Genomic DNA, 18,901 nt, shown 5'->3' on the forward strand with positions numbered 1-18,901 from the left:
GTTCTAAGCAATCTTCATATGCTGTCTGTGCTTTCTGCTGGTTCTTTCTAAGTGAGGGTGTAATTTTGCATCTGAGATCATTTTCTGTGGGGACATGTGTCCGAGTCTTCTCTGGTCTGGTCAAGGTTTTGGCTGTGTTCCTTTTTTTTTTTTTTAAATTAATTAATTAATTAATTTATGATAGTCACACACACAGAGAGAGAGAGAGAGAGAGGCAGAGACACAGGCAGAGGGAGAAGCAGGCTCCATGCACTGGGAGCCTGATGCGGGATTCAATCCCGGGTCTCCAGGATCGCGCCCTGGGCCAAAGGCAGGTGCTAAACCTCTGCGCCACCCAGGGATCCCCTTGGCTGTGTTCCTGCCAGGTGGCCCAGTGGTATTACTAATTTGTGATTGATTTTTCTATTAAGTTATTGTCTTGGGGGCTCCTGAGCCAAGTGGGTCATGTAATTTGATCTGTAGCAGCACAGATTCATAGTTACAAATTCTGAGGGGACACTTCTGTTTCATCCACAACCCAGAATGACATAGTTAAATTTCTTCACTATTTCCTGGTACTGAGACCAGTTTTCTCCAGAGTGCTCTGAGGGACCCAAGTTCACAATGGAACTGTGTCCAGGCTCTCACAGGTCTCCGCTCCTGACCTTCACAGGCATTAACGTGAGATGGGCATTTGACCCAGCACACCCAGCGCCAGTACTCTGCTACACCAAACCTTTTTTCCTGGGTACCTTTTTCTTTCTTCATACTCAGCTCCACATTTAATAGAATGTTTGCTGTATGTAATGGAGTTTCTTGGTGTTTGCATTGGCAGGAGTTTCAAGTAAATTTGTCTGTTTTGTTATTGGAACAGAAAGTTCCTTAATCTATTATTTTTGGTTTAGGTAAAAACAAACAAACAAACAAACAAACAAACACCAACAAAACCTGTTATTCTGTAAACAGGCAGAAAGCACCTCCCTGAGCACGTTTAAACTTTTTAAAAGTCTTACATTGAGTCAAACAAAACCCACATTTATTTAAAAATCAAATTCTTTCCTGAATTAAAGGTCATCTAAACACATTAAGTTTGGTGAAAACAATTTCCATGGCATACAAAAACAAACTTTGCCTTGGAAGTCTATAAACAAACTCATTTCAACTTCCCAGTCCAGGAAACATTCTATTCATTTTGGTGCCTCTAGTGCTGGTCTGATAACTGGCACAGGGTGAGAGCCTGATTTTTATTCTTGTCATTAAATGACTTTGAAATTGTTTATCCACCCATCAAACAGGAAGACTCATCTTTTTCTTCTCGAATCACAGCTTGCCTTCTGCCCACCCCTAACCCCAACTGTACATCATCATTACTGCTACTTACAGACAATGTTCCAGCCTATAGATTTCCTTGTGGGAAAAGGGAATTGGCATGGGGTCAGCTCTTCTGTACACTGTGAAGGTGGGACTTTCATCATGGTTCCCAAGGGAATTTCAGGTCCTTTGGATACAACCTTGATCACAGCTAAGGCAATGAAGGTTTGCGTGTGACAAGATTTGCCCAGGATACTAGCCTTTGAGTGCCCCGACAGACCTCTGGGGCTGGTGCCCTGTCCTGGTGGAATGTGAATGTGTTCTGCTGGGCCAGGGATGCATCTTGCTTCCCTATGCATCTATTTTACTACATCCTCACGCACTTTTGTGGGGCTCCAATGCAGGGTGAAGGGCTCAGGAGCCCACACTGCCCTGTAGAGCAGCTTTCAGGAGGTTATAGGGCAGGGGGCAGGTCCCTCTAGGACACTATGAGTGCCCACTTGAGGGGAGAGGTTCAGCTCTGGAAGGTGATAGGGTAATCTGCTGACTTAATCATGCTGGGCACACAGGGATTTTCCTCACCACCCAAGTTCTGGCATCTTGGGGTGGGGGTGGGAAGCTTCAGTAACAGGTCAACTGAAGTAAAGGGTGAAACTTTCAGAGAACCTCTGAGCCTGGTTTATGCAAGATGTAGGTATTATAAAATGCCTTGTACAACCTCCAACTCCTGTTTCTCCTGTGGCTTTCTTTGGAATGTCACGACTACCTGGGCAGAAGTTCCTCTATGCCTGGGACCCTCCTTCTGCCCATTGCCCTTCCAGTCTCCTGATAAAGAACTTTCTGGGCCTTCTGTGATTCCAGAAGGTCAGAGCAAAGTGTCTTCAGTTGCCTGGGCTGAACTTTTTTTTTCAGAACAACTTGCAGTGAACCTGATTTTTTTTTTTTTTTTCAAAACAACTTGCAGTGAACAAGCAGGGAAATCTGGCTCAAGGATGATACTCTTGGCAGAGAACCTGGGATCTGACTGTCCTTGGTTGGTCTGACCCCTGTTTTAGGATGGCCACAGTTGGGCAGCCCAGGTGACTTAGCGGTTTAGCGCCGCCTTCAGCCTGGAGTGTGATCCTGGAGACCTGAGATGGTCGGGCTCCTTGCATGGAGCCTGCTTCTCCCTCTGCCTGTGTCTCTGCCTCTCTCTCTCTCTGTCTCTGTGTCTCTCATTTTTTTTTTTTTAAAGGATGGCCACAGTTATCTGACAGACACAGATTGGAAGTCTTACTCCATGGAGGTGGAGCAGTAGTGTCTCCCACCTGCAGGGAGGCAAAGGACCTAGCAATAGTATGCTCAGGGGGAATTTAACTTAACTTTGAGGAAAGAGTCATACTTTAATTCAGTAAGGCCACCATATGATCAATGGACAGAGGCCTTGGGAATATGGGACTAAAATTGTTTTCTCCTTCAGATCTTTGAAAAACATATTTTTCCTTTATGAGCTTAAGAGTGATTGACTTTTTTCCCATCTTCCCGACCTTGCTCTCTGTTCTAGAGGGAAACTAATCTGGTGATTTCATATAAGGACTTCCAGGAAGTACTCACAAGATTCCAGCTGAGTAGTTTTATGAGACCTTGATCTTTCCTTTCTGTTTGCTTTAGGTGTTTTCTTCAGGATGCTTTGTGATTCCAAAGCTTCAGACGTGTGCCACAGATCAGGAGGGCCGGTGGAGCAGGACTCAACAATGATCCTGTGCTTCAGTTCCCTTGATATAGGATCTGCTTAAGGTAGGTCAAGGATCAGGCTATATCTATGTGCTTCACAATGGAAAGAGGTGGTGAAGGAAATAACCAATGAAAGCTCTGGTGATTATCTCCAGCAGATCTCACTGACAACACAGACCTTTGGTCCAAACTGTTTTTGCTTTGTGGCTATACATTTTCTGACACTGGCAAACTATTTTGGAATTGCAAATTTGGAATTATAAGGAGGAGTAATTTTGTGGCATGCACAGTGTCACTTTTCCTCCTGTACTTGTAGTGTACTTTGAGAACTGATGAAGGAATTCTTTCCAATGAACTCCGATGTGTCCTCAGAATCCTCCTTAAATAATGTTCCAAAGAGTCACTTCCACTACTTGCCATTGATAGTAGTAGGCTAAAAGATGAAACCTATTTGCCATCCCTGGTTTATAGTGTACATAATGCTCTGATAGGATATGCCAAAAGTTAAAAATGCAGTGGATTTTCTTTGTTTAGAATTCCATTCATTGATAATTGCAAACTAAGCATTTTTATTTTGTTTTGTTTGTTTCATTGGACTCCCTGGGTGCCTCACACAATTCTATAGTCATAAAATATCCTTCTGGACATACTGCATGGTTATCTTACACATTTAAAAAAATCTCTTTGCTTTTATTTACTTCACAAAGTGATAGCTACATTTGCTTGTGATTTTATTTCACTCAGTTTAAATTGCATTTTTTCTGATATTTTCAAAACTTAATATTTGCCCACTTACAGAAATTACCGTGCAAGGAAACTGAACCCCCAAATGAATTAAGTCAAACAATAAGGAGCTAACACTTATTAAAGGCTAATATATATTAGGCTCAATTTCGAAGTGCTTTACTTGTATTATTATAATTTTAAAGTTCTGACCATAATCATGCCAGAGAGATACTATCATTTTTCCTATTTTACAGATAAAGAACCTAAGTCTAACAGAGCTTAAATAACCCCCCAGAATCCCATCTTTGGCCAGGAAGTTGAGGTTCAAAGCTTCTTGGTCACTATACTGTTCTTACCACAGTGGAAAGAGAAGTTTCAAGTGTAAAGGTGATCATTACAGTTCAGTGCTAAGATGCTCACATTGAACAGACAGAATGGGATATATTAGATCCATTGAATTCTCCACATTTTCAAGCAATGACTTTATGTTATAAAATTAGATTAGATTATGAAATTAGAGTGGTGAACATAACTGTCTAAATAAACCATACTTTAACGTTCTATATGTTAAACCAATTATCTTACCTACTAAGATAGATAAGCCAAGTGTTTACTAAAGATCCTTGCTCTGAACTATAAAACTAAATTCTAATTTACTATATGTTTGATTTCAGTTTATGAAATCTGTTTGTTTCTGTTTGTTCTGGGGAGAAAAGAGTGAGACGGTAGAAATCATATACGTCTCTTTACAAGGATTGGCAACTTCTGGAAATTTTATGTTCTGAACTTTCAACAACACTGTTAATATTCATCAATTCTTGAGGCCCATACCCAGAACTTAAATCACAATTATCTGGATGATGTGTTCAATTGTGAACCACAAATAAAACTTAATAATTGCTTCTGCTACCCGTGTAGAAATGCCTCAGGACTTCTAACTGAACTAGCCAATGGGAAGGATGGCAGAATGAATCCTCAGGGAGAAGTGACCAGTGAAGGCTGGACTGCTGTTCACATCTGGACTATAATAATTTAAATAGTAAGTGGGTTTGTGGGTACCATGTAGGGAAATACAGAGTATAGGCACTTAGATAGTTCAGAACTAGAAAACTATGGAGTCTTTTGTCTGAACTCTTAGGTAGATAAATTGTCCTTATTTGTCCATCCATGCATCGATCCATTGTCCAACAGATAGTTACTAAATAACTTCCATATGCCAGGCATCTCTTGAATGCGATGAAGCTTCACATCTGGTACAGGGAGACAGATAACAACAAAATGATAAACAAGATTGTAGCAGGTGCTGTGCTATGAAGAAATAAGAAAAGCCATGATAAAGAGCAATGAGGTTATGACCAAGAAGCTGAGAGTCATGGAAGTGCTCTTGGAGGTGGTGGAATTGAGGCCGGAAGGAAGCCAGACTAGCCAACAGCCTCGATAAGGGAATAGCAGGCCGACAGAGCAGCAGGTCCTAAGACTCAGGGCATTACCAGGTTCTGAGCCAATAGAAGGCTCCAGTGTACTGACCTGGGGCAAGATCAAAAAGTAGATGGTGATCAGGTTAAGCAGATTTTGGGACTGAAAACAAGTGTGGGTTTTATTCTAAATTAAGAGGACCCCTTTGAAGGGTTTGAGTCCCTTGCTTAAAACCAGAGCTGCGATTTACACCAGAGAGGGAGCACGCTGACTGCTGCTGGAAAATGGTTGGTAGGAGACAGGAATGCCAAAGAGCAAGAGAATTTCAGAAACTCTTCTGCAGTCACATAATTACTCATTGGAATTTGTTCAGCTTTGGAATAATGTTACAAAGGCTTTCACTTTATAGACTCATTCTGGAGTATAGGTTTTGGCAACAGTTATGGGAACGTGTACTCTGGTTAATGCTATTACAGACCTGTGGCATGCATGGGGAAAAAACCAGTCACAGATCCCAGCTGCCTTACCTTTGGCACCTTTTTAGTGAACACACCTGTTGGGGTGTATTGGCTTACTATTTGGATACCTGAATTAATTTCTGTCCACAACAGAAGCATTTTCACAGAAAGTTAGACTCACTAGTTACTTGTGAGATATCACATAATTTCATCATTGGCAGGCGTAACAACAAGAGGATTAAAGAATTATTTACCCAACTTAAAAAAAAAAAAAAAAAAAGAATTATTTACCCAATTATGAGGGCATGTTGGAGCCTGTGAACACATTTGATCTGTGGGTAATGGGGCTTGTCCTGGCTGCCCACTGACTTCTTCCTTCCTTACAGGTGAAGAAGAAAAATGCAGTTGAGCGAAACTCAACTTTCAGAAAGGGACAGGACTATAATTTTAGGTAAGTTTGTATTTGAGACCAAAATGAAACAAAACAAAAAATTTTAGGGGAGAAAAGTAAACTTTTCTAGTGATGGAGTCCCACGCCCGGCAAACTTACTACCTCAATGTGTATTTCTTTAATAGATTCTTCTTTAATTAATGGACTTCCTGAGATAGGGGTCATGACCCATCTGCATGTCCCCAGAGTCTGTTCTTTGTCCTGGTTTGGATAGGAGGTCACAGGACAGTGTATAGAGAGGGAGTTAGTTGAGATGGGTCCTGAAGGTGTTCTACGGGACGTTGGTATTTATCTATTCATGAGAGACATATACAGAGAGAGGCAGAGACACAGGCAGAGGGAGAAGCAGGTTCCTCTCAAGGAGCCTGATGTGGGACTCGATACAGAAACTGGGGATCACACCCTGGGCCAAAGGCCGGCCCAACCGCTGAGCCAGCTAGGCATCCTGGGGCGTTGGTATTTTCAAAGAATTCATGTCTCCTCAAGGGAAGATTCATGATTGCCAAGTTAGGAGGCTGGGTGGGGCAAAAGCATGTGAATCTCGCTCCAGAGTTGAACTGGAACCAAATCAGGCTTGGCTGCTTGGAAACTCATGACTGTGACATGGAGACTTTTCCCAGCAAAGCTATAGTTAGGACTTTTTCCTAACCAAGTAGGAAAATGAGCGCAACTAGTCTCTCCTGAGTGGCTTGGAGTGTCTGGCCCTCTGCTTGTAACCATTCTTGGAATGTGTAGCTGGGAACTAGTCAGCTCAAAAGAGAGTCTAGAAAGAAATTCAGACACATTTGTTAAAGGTCAAGAGAAAATGATATTTCCATTGCAATCTTTAGCAAGTTACAGTTGCCTTTGCCTGGACTACCTCCCAACTTAGCTTTTGGCCAGGATCTTGTTACGAGTTGAATTGTGTTTCCCTAAATTCTTATCTTGAAGTCCTAAACCTTAGTATTTCAGAATGTATATTTGGAGATGAGGACTTTGAGTAGTTAAAGTGAAGTCATTAAGGTGGACTCTAATCTAATCTGACTCATGTCCTTATAAGAGGGTTGATTAGGGCAGAGAGCACACGGAGAGAGACCATGTGAGGACACAGCAAGATGGCAGCCATTTGTAAGCCAAGGAGAGAAGCCTCAGGAGAAACCAAACCTGGCAACACCTTGATCTTGGATTTCTAACCTCTAGAACTGTGAGAAGATAAATTCTGTTGTTTGAATCACTCAGTCTATGGTATTTTGTGTATCAGCCCAGCAAGCTACTATGGATATTCCTCAAGACTCAGCTGAAGCTTCCCTCCTTGGTGGGAAGCTTGACCTATGGTGGTCCTCCTTGACCTGAGTCCCCTGATCTACACTGTTTTTTGCCCCTCTCCTCAGGTGACTGTATAATTTATCACTTAGTGGAATAAAGGGTTTAATTTTAGCAATTCTCACAGGATAATGGATTTAAACTTGTTATTTCCTGGGTGAACAGGAGATGTAGGGCCATCCATTGCTCTGAACCTCCATGACACTTCATGATATCATGTTGTCAGTAAATCTCTGAATGAGCATCTCTCTCTCACCAAAAAGATCATAAGCTTCTCAAAAGCAGAGATGTGACTTGATGGCTCTGTGTCCCCAGTCACTGAACAGTGCCTGGCACATCGTAGCCAATCTGTATGTATTTACTGAATGAATAACTACATTTATATAGAAACTTGATGGCTTGGGACACCTGGATGGCTCAGCAGTTGAGCATCTGCCTTCGGCTCAGGTTGTGTCCCAGGGTCCTGGGACCAAGTCCCACATCAGGCTCCCTGGAGGGAGCCTACTTCTCTCTCTGCCTATGTCTCTGCCTCTCTGTGTGTGTCTCTCATGAATAAGTAAATAATTGTTTTTTTTAAAGAAACCTGATGGCTTGATGGGCTTAAAACTAATGGTATTTATTCAGTTCAAAAAATCTCTAAAGTATAGGAAGAAAATGAAAGTTGACATAATTCCATGGCCTATTAACTTGTTAACATTAATTCAAAACTGAAAGTAAGAAAAAATTTTAAAACACAAAGGCATGGGGCAGCCCCAGTGGCTCAGCGGTTTAGCGCTGCCTTCAGCCCAGGGCTTGATCCTGGAGACCTGGGATCGGGTCCCACGTCAGGCTCCCTGCATGGAGCCTGCTTCTCCCTCTGCCTGTGTCTCTGCCTCTCTCTCTCTCTCTCTCTCTCTCTCTCTGTGTGTGTGTGTCTCTCATGAATAAATAAATAAAATCTATAAAAACAAAAACAAAAAAACACAAAGACAAGATAGGTTGGAAAGTAGTCTTTCTTCCCTCTGTTTCTACTCTCAGCTCTTTTTTCCAAAGGTAAACAATTGTCAATGTTTTCTAATGTATCTTTCCAATAAAAGGTTACACAAATATGTGCGTAGGTGTACTATTTTTTATCCTTTATCTATCAATCACCTCTGTTTTATTTCTCTGTTTTATCTTGTTTATCCAGAGAGATCATCCTGAACACACTGCTCTGTACTTTGCTTTTTAAAACAATTTATTAGGGGGGAGGGGCAGAGGGAGAGGGAGAGATAATCTCCAGCACACTCCCCACTGAGCATGGAGCCCAACCTGGAGCTTGACCTCATGACTCTCAGATCATGACCTGAGCCAAAATAAAAAATCAGACCCTTAACTGACTGAGTCCCCCAGGTGCCCCTGTATCTTGCTTTTCTAAGCGTAGTAAAGCTCATGTATCTTTTGATTTGAGTGCCTACAGATGTTCCTTCTCATTCACTCTTTTGCATGACTACTCTATTCCATTGGAAAAGATACATTATAGTTTATTTAAGCAGTCCCCTAGGCTGTAGAGAGTTTTTCTGGACATATGTTTTGGAAAGTTTCATGATCAGATCTGCACTGCAAAATTGTAGGGCAGGGGAATGTACATTTAAAGTTTTGATAGGTACAGTCAAATTTCCTCCAAGAAAAGAAGTACACTCCCACTACAGGATGAGCATCTATCTGCTTCCTTATACCCCTTCTGCACTGGGTATTCTCCAACTTTGTGATATTTATTAGTCTATGAGGAGAAACATACCCTGTTTGAATAGAAGCCATTTACATCTAAGAAACCAAATATTTGCACATATATTTCAATACCCCAGTTATCATTTGTCTTTTAACTTTGTGGCCTGTTTCTCTGGAAGTTAATGTATATAAATATATCCATACTTAAATTTGTCAATATTTTCCTTTATGGCTTCTGGGTTTTGTGCTCTGCTTTGCAAGAGCTTCTTTATTCTGAGATTCAAAGTAATTCTTTAATTTCTTTTTGCTTTTAAATCATTGATTCATTAGGAATCTATTCGTTTTATTTTATTTTAAAATTTTTTTAAAGATTATTTATTTATTTGAGAGAGAGAGAGAGAGCATGAGCATGCACAAGCAGGGTGAGCTGCAGGTAGAGGGAGAGGGAGAAGCAGGCTCCCTGCTGAACAGGGAGCCTGATATGGGGCTCAAACCCAGGACCCTGGGATTATAACCTGAGCTGAAGGCAGATGCTTAACCAACTGAGCACTGGTTAAGCAAATGCTTAACCAACTGAGCCACCCAGCTCCCCCTGGAATCTATTCATTTAATGGGAAGACTGTGGTAAGATGTCAGCCTTATTTGGTTCAAGTGTTAGCCCCTGATTTTTTTAAATTTAAATTCAAGTTAGTTAACATATACTGCATTACTTGCTTCAGGGTAGAGTTCAGTGAGGTCAGTGACTCATGCATATAACACACAGAGTTCACCACATCAAGTGCTCTCCCTAATGCCTCTAATCCAAACACCCCATTCCGCTGCTAACCTCCCCACAGTAACCCTCAGTTTATTCCCTATAGTTAAGAGTCTTTTATTGTTTGCCTCCCTCTCCATTTTTATCTTATTTTATATTCCTTCCTTTCCCCTATGTTCAAATATTTTGTTATTTAAATTCCACTATGAGTGAAGTCATATAATATTTGGTTTTCTTTAACTGACTTACTTTGCTTAGCATTAAACCCTCTAGTTCCATCCATGTCATTGCAGATGGCAAGATTTCATTCTTTTTGATGGCTGAGTGATATTCCGTTGCACATATATACCACTTCTTCTTTATCCATTTATCTGTCCCTGGGCTTCTGGGCTTTTTCCATATTTTAGCCATTGTGTGCATTGATGCTATAAGCATTGGGGTGCATGTGCCCCTTCAAATCACTATTTTTGTATTCTGTGGAATAAATACCTGTAGTGCAATTGCTGGGTCCTAGGGTAGCTCTATTTTTGACTTCTAGGGGACCCTCCATATTGTTTTCCAGAGTGGTTGCACCAGTTTGCATTTCCACCAACAGTGTAAGAGGCTTCCCCTTTCTCTACATCCTAGTCAACATCTGCTGTTTCCTGAATCGTTAATTTTAGCTATTTCGATAGGTGTGAGATGGTATCTCATTGTGGTTTTGATTTGTATTTTCCTGATGATGAGCAATGCTTCAAATGCATTGTGGAGCATTTTTTCATTTGTCTGTCAGCCATTTGTATGTCTTTTTTGGAGAAATGTGTGTTCATGTCTTCTGCCCATTTCTTGACTGGATTTTTTGTTGTTTGGGTGGTGAGTTTCATAAGTTCTTTATAGATTTTTGATACTAGCCTTTTATCTCATATGACATTTGCAAAAATCTTCTCCCATTCTGTGTGTTGTCTGTTAGCTTTGTCGATTGTTTCCTTTGCCATGCAAAAGTTTTTTTATTCAGATTAAGTCCCAATAGTTCATTTTTGTTTTTTTTCCTTTGCCTCTGGACACATGTCTAGCAAGGAGCTGCTGTAGCTGAGGTCCAAGAGGTTGTTGCCTGTGTTCTCTAGGATTTTGATGGATTCCTGTCTCACAGTTAGGTCTTTCATCTATTTTGATTTTATTTTTGTGTATGCAGTAAGGAAATGGTCCAGTTTCATCTTCTCATGTAGCTGAACAGTTGTCCTGATACCATTTGTTGAAGAGACTGTCTTTTTTCAATTGGATATTCTTTCCTATTTTGTCAAAGATTAGTTGACCATAGAATTGAGGGTCCATTTCTGGGTTCTCTTCCATTGATCAATGTGTCTGTTTTTGTGTCAGTACGGTACTGTCTTGAGGATTATAGCTTTGTAATAGAGCTTGCAGTCTGCAATTGTGATGCCTTCATCTTTGGTTTTCTTTTTCAACATAACTGGCTATTAAGGGTCTTTTCAGGTTCATACAAATTTCTGAATTCTTTGTTCCAGCTCTGTGAAAAATGCTAGTGTTATTTTGATAGGGATTGCATTGAATGTACATGTAGACTGCTTTGGATAGTATAGATTTTTTTTTAAAGATTTATTTATGAGAGAGAGAGAGAGAGAGAGAGAGAGAGAGAGGGAGAAGCAGGGTCCATGCAGGGAGCCTGATGTGGGACTTGATCCTGAGTCTCCAGGATCATGCCCTGGGCTGAAAGCAGCGCTAAACTGCTGAGCCACTCAGGCTTTCCTAGCATAGACATTTTAACAATATTTGTTCTTCCAATCCATGAGCATGGAATGTTTTTTCATCTCTCTGGGTCCCCTCAGTTTCTTTCATAAGTGTTCTACAGTTTTCAGAGTATATATCTTTTACCTCTTTGGTTAGGTTTATTCTTAGATATTACATGGTTTTTGGTGTAGTTGTAAATGGGATCAATTCCTTGATTTCTCTTTCTTCTCTCTCATTGTTAATGTATAAAATGCAACTGATTTTTATGTGTTGATTTTATATCCTGTGACATTGCTGAATTGCTGCATGAGTTCTAACAATTTTGGGGTGGAGTCTTTGGAGTTTTCTACCTAGAGTATCATGTTTTCTATGAAGAGTGAAAGTTGACTTCTTATTTGCTGATTTGGATTCTTTTTATTTCTTGCTGTTTTCTGATTGCTGAGGCCAGGACTTCCAGTACTATGTTGAATAACAGTGGTGAGAGTGGACATCCCTGTTGTGTTCCTAACCTTAGAGGAAAAGCTCTAAATTTTTTCTCCATTGAAGATGATATTAGCTGTGGGTTTTTCATAGATGGCTTTTATGATATTGAGATATGTTCCCTTTACTTATACATTGTGGAGGGTTTTAATCCAGAAAGGACACTATTTTGTCAAATGCTTTTTCTACATCTATTAAGAAGATCATATGATTCTTATCCTTTCTTTAATTAATGTGGTGTAGCATATTGATTGATTTGTGGATGTTGAACCATCCCTGCAGCCCAGGAATAAATCCCACTTGGTCATGGTGAATAATCCTTTAATGTACTGCTGGATCCTATTGGCTAGTATCTTGGTGAGAATTTGGTATCCATGTTCATCAGGGATATTATTCTGTAATTTTTTTGATGGTATCTTGTCCAGTTTGGGATCAAGGTAATGCTGGTCTCATAGAAAGAGTTTAGAAGTTTTTCTTCCATTTCTATTTTTTGTTTTCTAAATTAATTAATTAATCAATTAATTTTCTTATATTTCTTTTTATTTAAGTTCAGTTGGCCAATATATAGTATAACATCCAGTGCTCATCCCATCAAATGCCTTCCTCAGTGTCCGTCACCCAGTTACCCCTAACCCCCATGCACTTCTCCTTACGCAACCCTTTGTTTATTTCCCAGAGTTAGGAGTCCCTCATGGTTTGTCTCCCTCTCAAATTTTTCCCAGTAGGTTCCCATCCTTTCCCTTATAATCCCTTTCATTGTTTTTATATTCCCCATATGAGTGAGACCACATGATGATTGTCCTTCTCTGATTGACTTACTTCACTCAGCGTAGTACCCTCCAGTTCCATCCATGTCGAAGCAAATGGTGGGCCTTTGTCCTTTCTAATGGCTGAGTAATATTCCATTGTATATATAGACCACATCTTCTTTATCCATTCATCTGTTGAAGGACATTGAGGCTCCTTCCACAGTTTGGCTATTGTGGACATTTCTGCTATGAACATTGGGGTTCAGGTGTTCTGGCATTTCACTGCTTCTGTATCTTTGGGGTAAATACTCAGTAGTGCAATTGCTGGGTCATATAGTAGCTCTATTTTTGACTTTTTGAGGAACCTCCACACTGTTTTCCAGAGTGACTGCACCAACAGTGTAAGATGGTTCCCCCGTTTTCCACATCCTCTCCAACATTTGTTGTTTTCTGTCTTGTTAACTTTTGCTATTCTCATTGGTGTGAAGTGGTATCTCATTGTGGTTTTGATTTGTATTTCCCTGATGGCAAGTGATGCAGAGCATTTTCTCATGTGCATGTTGGCCATGTGTATGTGTTCTTTGGTGAAATTTCTGTTCATATCTTCTGCCCAGTTCATGATTTTATTTTTTGTTTCTTGGATGTTGAGTTTAATAAGGTCCTTATAGATCTTGGATACTAGCCCTTTGTCTGATATGTTATTTGCAAATATCTTCTCCCATTCGTAGGTTGTCTTTTAGTTTTGTTGACAGTTTCTTTTGCTGTGTAGAAGCTTTTTATCCTGATTAAGTCACAATAGTTCATTTTTGCTTTTGTTTCCTTTGCCTTCATAGATATATCTTGTAAGAAGTTATATGTCCAAGTTCAAAAAGGGTGTTGCCTGTGTTCTCCTCTAGGATTTTGATGGATTCTTGTCTCACATTTAGATCTTTCAACCATTTTGAGCTTATCTTTGTGTATGGTGTAGGAGAAAGCTCCAGTTTCATTCTTCTGCACGTGGCTGTCCAATTTCCCCAGCACTATTTCTTAAAGACACTGTCCTTTTTCCAGTGGATATTCTTTCCTGCTTTGTTGACTATTAGTTGACCATAGAGTCGAGGGCCCATTTTTGGGTTTGCTATTCTGTTCCATTGATCTATGTGTCTGTTTTTGTGCCAGTACCACACTGTCTTGATGATCACAGCTTTGGAATACAGTTTGAAATCCGGCCTGTGCTGCCCTCGGCATTGGTTTTCTTTTTCAATATTCCTCTGGCTATTGGGGGTCTTTTCTGATTCCTTACAAATCTTAAGATTATTTGTTCCCACTCTGAGAAGAAAGTCCATGGTATTTTGTTAGGGATTGCCTTGAACATGTACATTGCCTGGGTAGCACAGACATTTTCACAATATTTATTCTTCTAATCCATGAGCATGGAACGTTTTTCCATTTCTTTGTGTCTTCCTCAATTTCATTAAGATGTGTTCTGTAGTTTTTAGCTATAGATCCTTTACCTATTCGGTTAGATTTATTCCTAGGTATCTTATGGTTTTTGGTGCAATTGTAAATGGGATTGTAAATGGGATTGTTAATTTCTCTTCAGTCTCATGGTCAGTGTATAGAAATGCTACTGATTTCTATGGATTGATTTTGTATCCTGCCACAGGGCTGAATTGCTGTTTGTGTTCTAGCAATCTTAGGGTGGAGTCTTTTGGGTTTTCTATATACAGTATCATGTCATCTGCAAAGAGGGAGATTTGGACTTCTTTGCTAGTTTGAATGCCTTTTATTTCTTTTTTCTATCTGATTGCTGAGGCTAGGACTTCTAGTACTGTGTTGAACAATAGTGGTGAGAGTGGACATCTCTGTCGTGTTCCTGATCTTAGGGGGAAAGCTCTCAGTTTTTCCCTATTGAGAATGATATTCACTGTGGGCTTTTCATAGATGGCTTTTATGATATTGAGGTATGTTCCTTCTATCTCTATACTTTGAAGTGCTTTAATCAAGAATGGATGCTATATTTTGTTCAAATGCTTTCTCTGCATCTATTGAGAGGATCATATGGTTCTTGTCTTTTTCTTTCTTTCTTTCTTTCTTTCTTTCTTTCTTTCTTGATTTTATTTATTTATTAATGAAAGACACACACACACACACACACACACACACACACACACACAGAGGCAGAGACACAGGCCAAGGGAGAAGCAGACTCCATGCAGGGAGCCTGACGTGCGACTCTATCCTGGGTCTCCAGGATCACGCCCTGGGCTGTAGGCGGCGCTAAACCGCTGAGCCACCTGGGCTGCCCTTGTCTTTTCTTTTATTGATGTGATCTATCACGTTGATTGTTTTATCAATGTTGAACCCCCTTTGCATTCTGGGGATAAATCCAACTTGGTCATGATGAATAATCCTCTTAATATACTGTTGGATCCTATTGGCTAGTATCTTGATGAGAATTTTTGCATCCATGTTCATCAAGATATTGGTCTGTAATTTTCTTTTTTAGTGGGTCCTTTGATTTTTGGGATCAGGGTAATGCTGGCCTCATAGAAAGAGTCTAGAAGTTTTCCCTCCATTTCTATTTTTTGAAACAGCTTCAGAAGAATAGATATTAGTTCTTCTGTAAATATTTGGTACAATTCTCCTGGGAAGCCATCTGGCCTTGGAATCTTGTTTGTTGGGAGACTTTTTAAAAAAAAGATTTAATTTATTTATTCATGAGAGACACAGAGAGAGGCAGACACATAGGTAGAAGAAAAAAGGAGGCTCCATGCAAGGAGCCAGATGTGGGACTCAATCCTGGGAATCTAGGATCATGCCCTGAGCCAAAGGCAGATGCTCAACCACTGAGCCACCCAGGTGTCCCTTGTTGGGAGATTTTTGATTCCCACTTCAATTTCCTTCCTGGTTAGGGGTGTTTTCATGTTCTCTATGTATTCCTTTTTTAGTTTTAGTAGTTTCTGTGTTTCTGGAATACATCCATTGCTTCCAGATTGCCTAATTTGTTGGCATATAGTTGCTCATAATACATTTTTTAAAAAAAGATGTTATCTATTTATTTATGAGAGACACAGAGAGAGGCAGAGACATAGGTAGAGGGAGAAGCAGGCTCTCTGTGAGGAGCCTGTTGCAGGACTTGATCCTAGGACCCTGGGATCACAACCTGAGCCAAAGGCAGATGCCTGACCACTGAGCCACCCAGGTGGTACCATTAACATTTTTACATTGTTTTGCCTTTCAAGAACATGATATGTATTATTGTCACACACACACACACACATATATTTAATATTTGAGTATAACTGACACATAATGTTATGTTAGTTAGCAAGATTAAAATATCCTGAGAACCTCAAGTCTTTGTACTTCCCTGAAACACTCTGGTATTACAAAATTGGTCACATTATGGCTCAATTGGGAAAGGTGTATCCTGTTTCTGGGGGAAAAGGATTGTACATAAGAAGCGTTGAAGGACGACGCCAGGAAGTGGTAGATAACTTGGGAGTGGATATAAAGTGTGTTGACTGGGGCCTGGTGGGCAGGCTATAGAACTAGAAAAGAGTTAACTCATGAGGACACTCTCCCATGATTCCAAATTTAACATCCCGACAAGGTGGTCTGGAGCCAGTCTTACTCTGCTGCTGCTGGGATGACCCCTCACAGCTACAAAATGATACCCTAGAAGCAGGTTTTCTCAATTCAATTCATGTGATATTTTGAGGGGAAGGAGGATCACTGTTGAATGCACTGTAGGGTATTTAATAGCATCCCTAGCCTCTGCCCATTAGATGTCAGTAGTGTCTCCCCAGTTGTGATAATCAAAAATTTCTCCAGACTATTGAATATCCCCTGGGGGAAGGGGAACTCACTCCCAATTAAGAACCACTGTTTTAGAAGAAGAGGAAAATAGTCTTTGTTTCCAGGGAAGATAAAGATGCTCTGTGGAGCTTCTGGTAAGTCCCACTAAGAAATCCACAGTGCACACTCCTATGGCTCTGGAGCAAGGTCTTGTTGTTTACAGTAGAGAGCTGTTATCTGAAGACCAGCCCACGGCACAGCATACTCAGTGGTAGCAGATTAAGCACCAGTTCTTTCTTTCTTTATTTTTTTAAAAAATTATTTTAATAAATTTATTTTTTATTGGTGTTCAATTTACCAACATACAGAATAACACCCAGTGCTCATCCCGTCAAGTGCCCCCCTCATAAGCACCAGTTCTCGAGAGGTCAAGTGACTATGAAGGCAGAACTGCTCACCACGAACTAGGTACTGTCAGACCCATCATATCATAAAGTTGCATAAGCAGCAATCCATTGTTTATTAGAAATGGACATTTGGGATCAGACCTGAGCAGATCCAGAAGGCATCAGTTTCATGAATAGATTCTCAACACTTTCTTCTGTTGTCTCATCTTCTCTCCTGCTCATTCTTATCACCTTGTGAAGAGTTCCATATGACCAGCTGATGAAGGAGTAAAGATGTGAATTAGGATGGATTTGTAGTCTGTGTGTTCCTTATGTTGTTGAGATCCAGTCATAGGCTATTTCCATATCACTGGGATGGTGCAAGACTATAATGAGGTTAAGAATTGGGATCCCTGGGTGGCGCAGTGGTTTAGCGTCTGCCTTTGGCCCAGGGCGCGATCCTGGAGACCCGGGATCGAATCCCATGTCGGGTTCCCGGTGCGTGGAGCCTGCTTCTCCCTCTGCCTATGTCTCTGCCTCTCTCTCTCTCTCTCTCTCTCTCTCTCTGTGTGTGTGTGTGTGTGACTATCATAAATAAATAAAAATTGAAAAAAAATTAAAAAAAAAAAAGAATTCTCAGTGATCAGAGCTCTGAGCATCATTTGTGTAGAGACAAAACTGTCCTGAGCTGAGAATATACATGGACTTCTGGGCAGAAGAAAATGGGCCACAGGTTGACCAGTGTCTTGGAGAAGCAAGATTAAATATTGGAAATTTGGAGATCTGGGGCAGAGCAATGTGAATGGATCTATGCACATGGGAATAAAGTGTGTGGACCTCTGTGTCTCCTACAATGCCCACCATAAAGGATTCACAACATCCACTTCAGACTGCTGGACCAGAGTTCCTAGTCCCCAGAGCAAGAACACTTCTGAAAGGGACTTGGTAAAAGTACAACTAAATTTAAAGTTATTGTTATTGCCCTGGCCAGTTTTGCCTCTTCATGACTGTGGAACAGTAGCCAAAAATGAATAACTATGTTGCCAGGTGTAATCAACTTGATTACCTTGATGAAATAATTGGTACCATATACTGGAGGCAGAGAGGAGTATGTCTAGAGCTTGGGAGACTCCAACTGTCAGGGCCAACCTGCAATCACATCTTCTCTATGACCTCCTTTAACAGTGCTTTTTAGGATTTCTTGGAGAATCTTTGTGGGATGCTCATTTAGTGGCCCTCTATGAATCTGGGCTAGCTCACACTGTCTCCCTCTCCCTCCCTGAATCACACCCACTTTTCTGGTGGGAATCTCCTCATCTACCAGGGAAACCATTTATATTCAAATTATTGCCTCATATCCACTTCTGGGAGTGGCCAGAAGATACTGACATACAAAGAAAACCTAAGAAAACTAAACAGAAACAGAGCTAATGAAAATTTGGTAAAGTGATCACTATATGCATGCACACATGCACATACACACACATGAACACCCATGTATAAAATATACGCATATAATAAATGACTTTTTTTGATGCTAGTACTAAAGAAAAAAGTTAAAAACAAAAAAGGAAAGAAGATCCTTTTCAAGACAACAAAGAAAGTGAAAAATAAAAAAATTCACAAATATGTTCATATCAATATAAAAATTATTAGAGGAAGAAAATTCTATAAAATGTAAATATGTGCAATTATATTCTATGTTTCTGGAAGTGAAGATTTAATTTAAGCAAGAATATAAAATTATTCTATAATGCAGTTTCAATGAAATTACAACTTCTTTAATTTTGAAAAATATTCTAAATCAACTTATAAAACAAAAATAAGGGAAGTGATAATTTTATTCTTATAGGTTGGCATTGCCATAGATAAGCAGATTAGTGTAAGAGAATATATGTAATCATCGCTTCAGAAAGAATGAAGGTAGACTCTCAAATTAGTGGGAAATAATGTGTTACTTGGTTAGTGTTTGGAAAATTGGG

At 40.2% G+C, this 18,901-nt stretch overlaps 1 protein-coding gene and 1 long non-coding RNA gene across 4 annotated transcripts in view; one reads left to right on the forward strand and one right to left on the reverse strand.

The window, feature by feature from the left end:
* LOC121491954 (sulfotransferase 1C1-like) overlaps positions 1–3,068 on the reverse strand; it is a 44,524-nt gene extending 41,456 nt beyond the window's left edge. Inside the window, exon 1 of one of the 2 annotated variants that reach the window (XM_041757138.1) lies at positions 2,884–3,068. The gene's annotated coding sequence lies outside the window, so the exon portion shown is untranslated. The remainder of the gene's footprint in view (positions 1–2,883) is intronic. The other variant, XM_041757137.1, reaches the window with a different exon arrangement.
* Positions 2,928–18,901, forward strand: part of LOC121491955 — a 63,254-nt gene continuing 47,280 nt past the window's right edge. Inside the window, exons 1-4 of one of the 2 annotated variants that reach the window (XR_005988084.1) lie at positions 2,928–3,066; positions 4,648–4,768; positions 5,990–6,054; positions 7,094–7,480. This is a non-coding gene — a long non-coding RNA (uncharacterized LOC121491955). Of the gene's footprint in view, positions 3,067–4,647; positions 4,769–5,989; positions 6,055–7,093; positions 7,481–18,901 lie in introns of those variants that run through there. The other variant, XR_005988085.1, reaches the window with a different exon arrangement.

The sequence above is a fragment of the Vulpes lagopus genome, chromosome 5 (genome assembly GCF_018345385.1).
Source record: "Vulpes lagopus strain Blue_001 chromosome 5, ASM1834538v1, whole genome shotgun sequence".
In the NCBI taxonomy this organism is placed as follows: Eukaryota; Metazoa; Chordata; class Mammalia; order Carnivora; family Canidae; genus Vulpes; species Vulpes lagopus.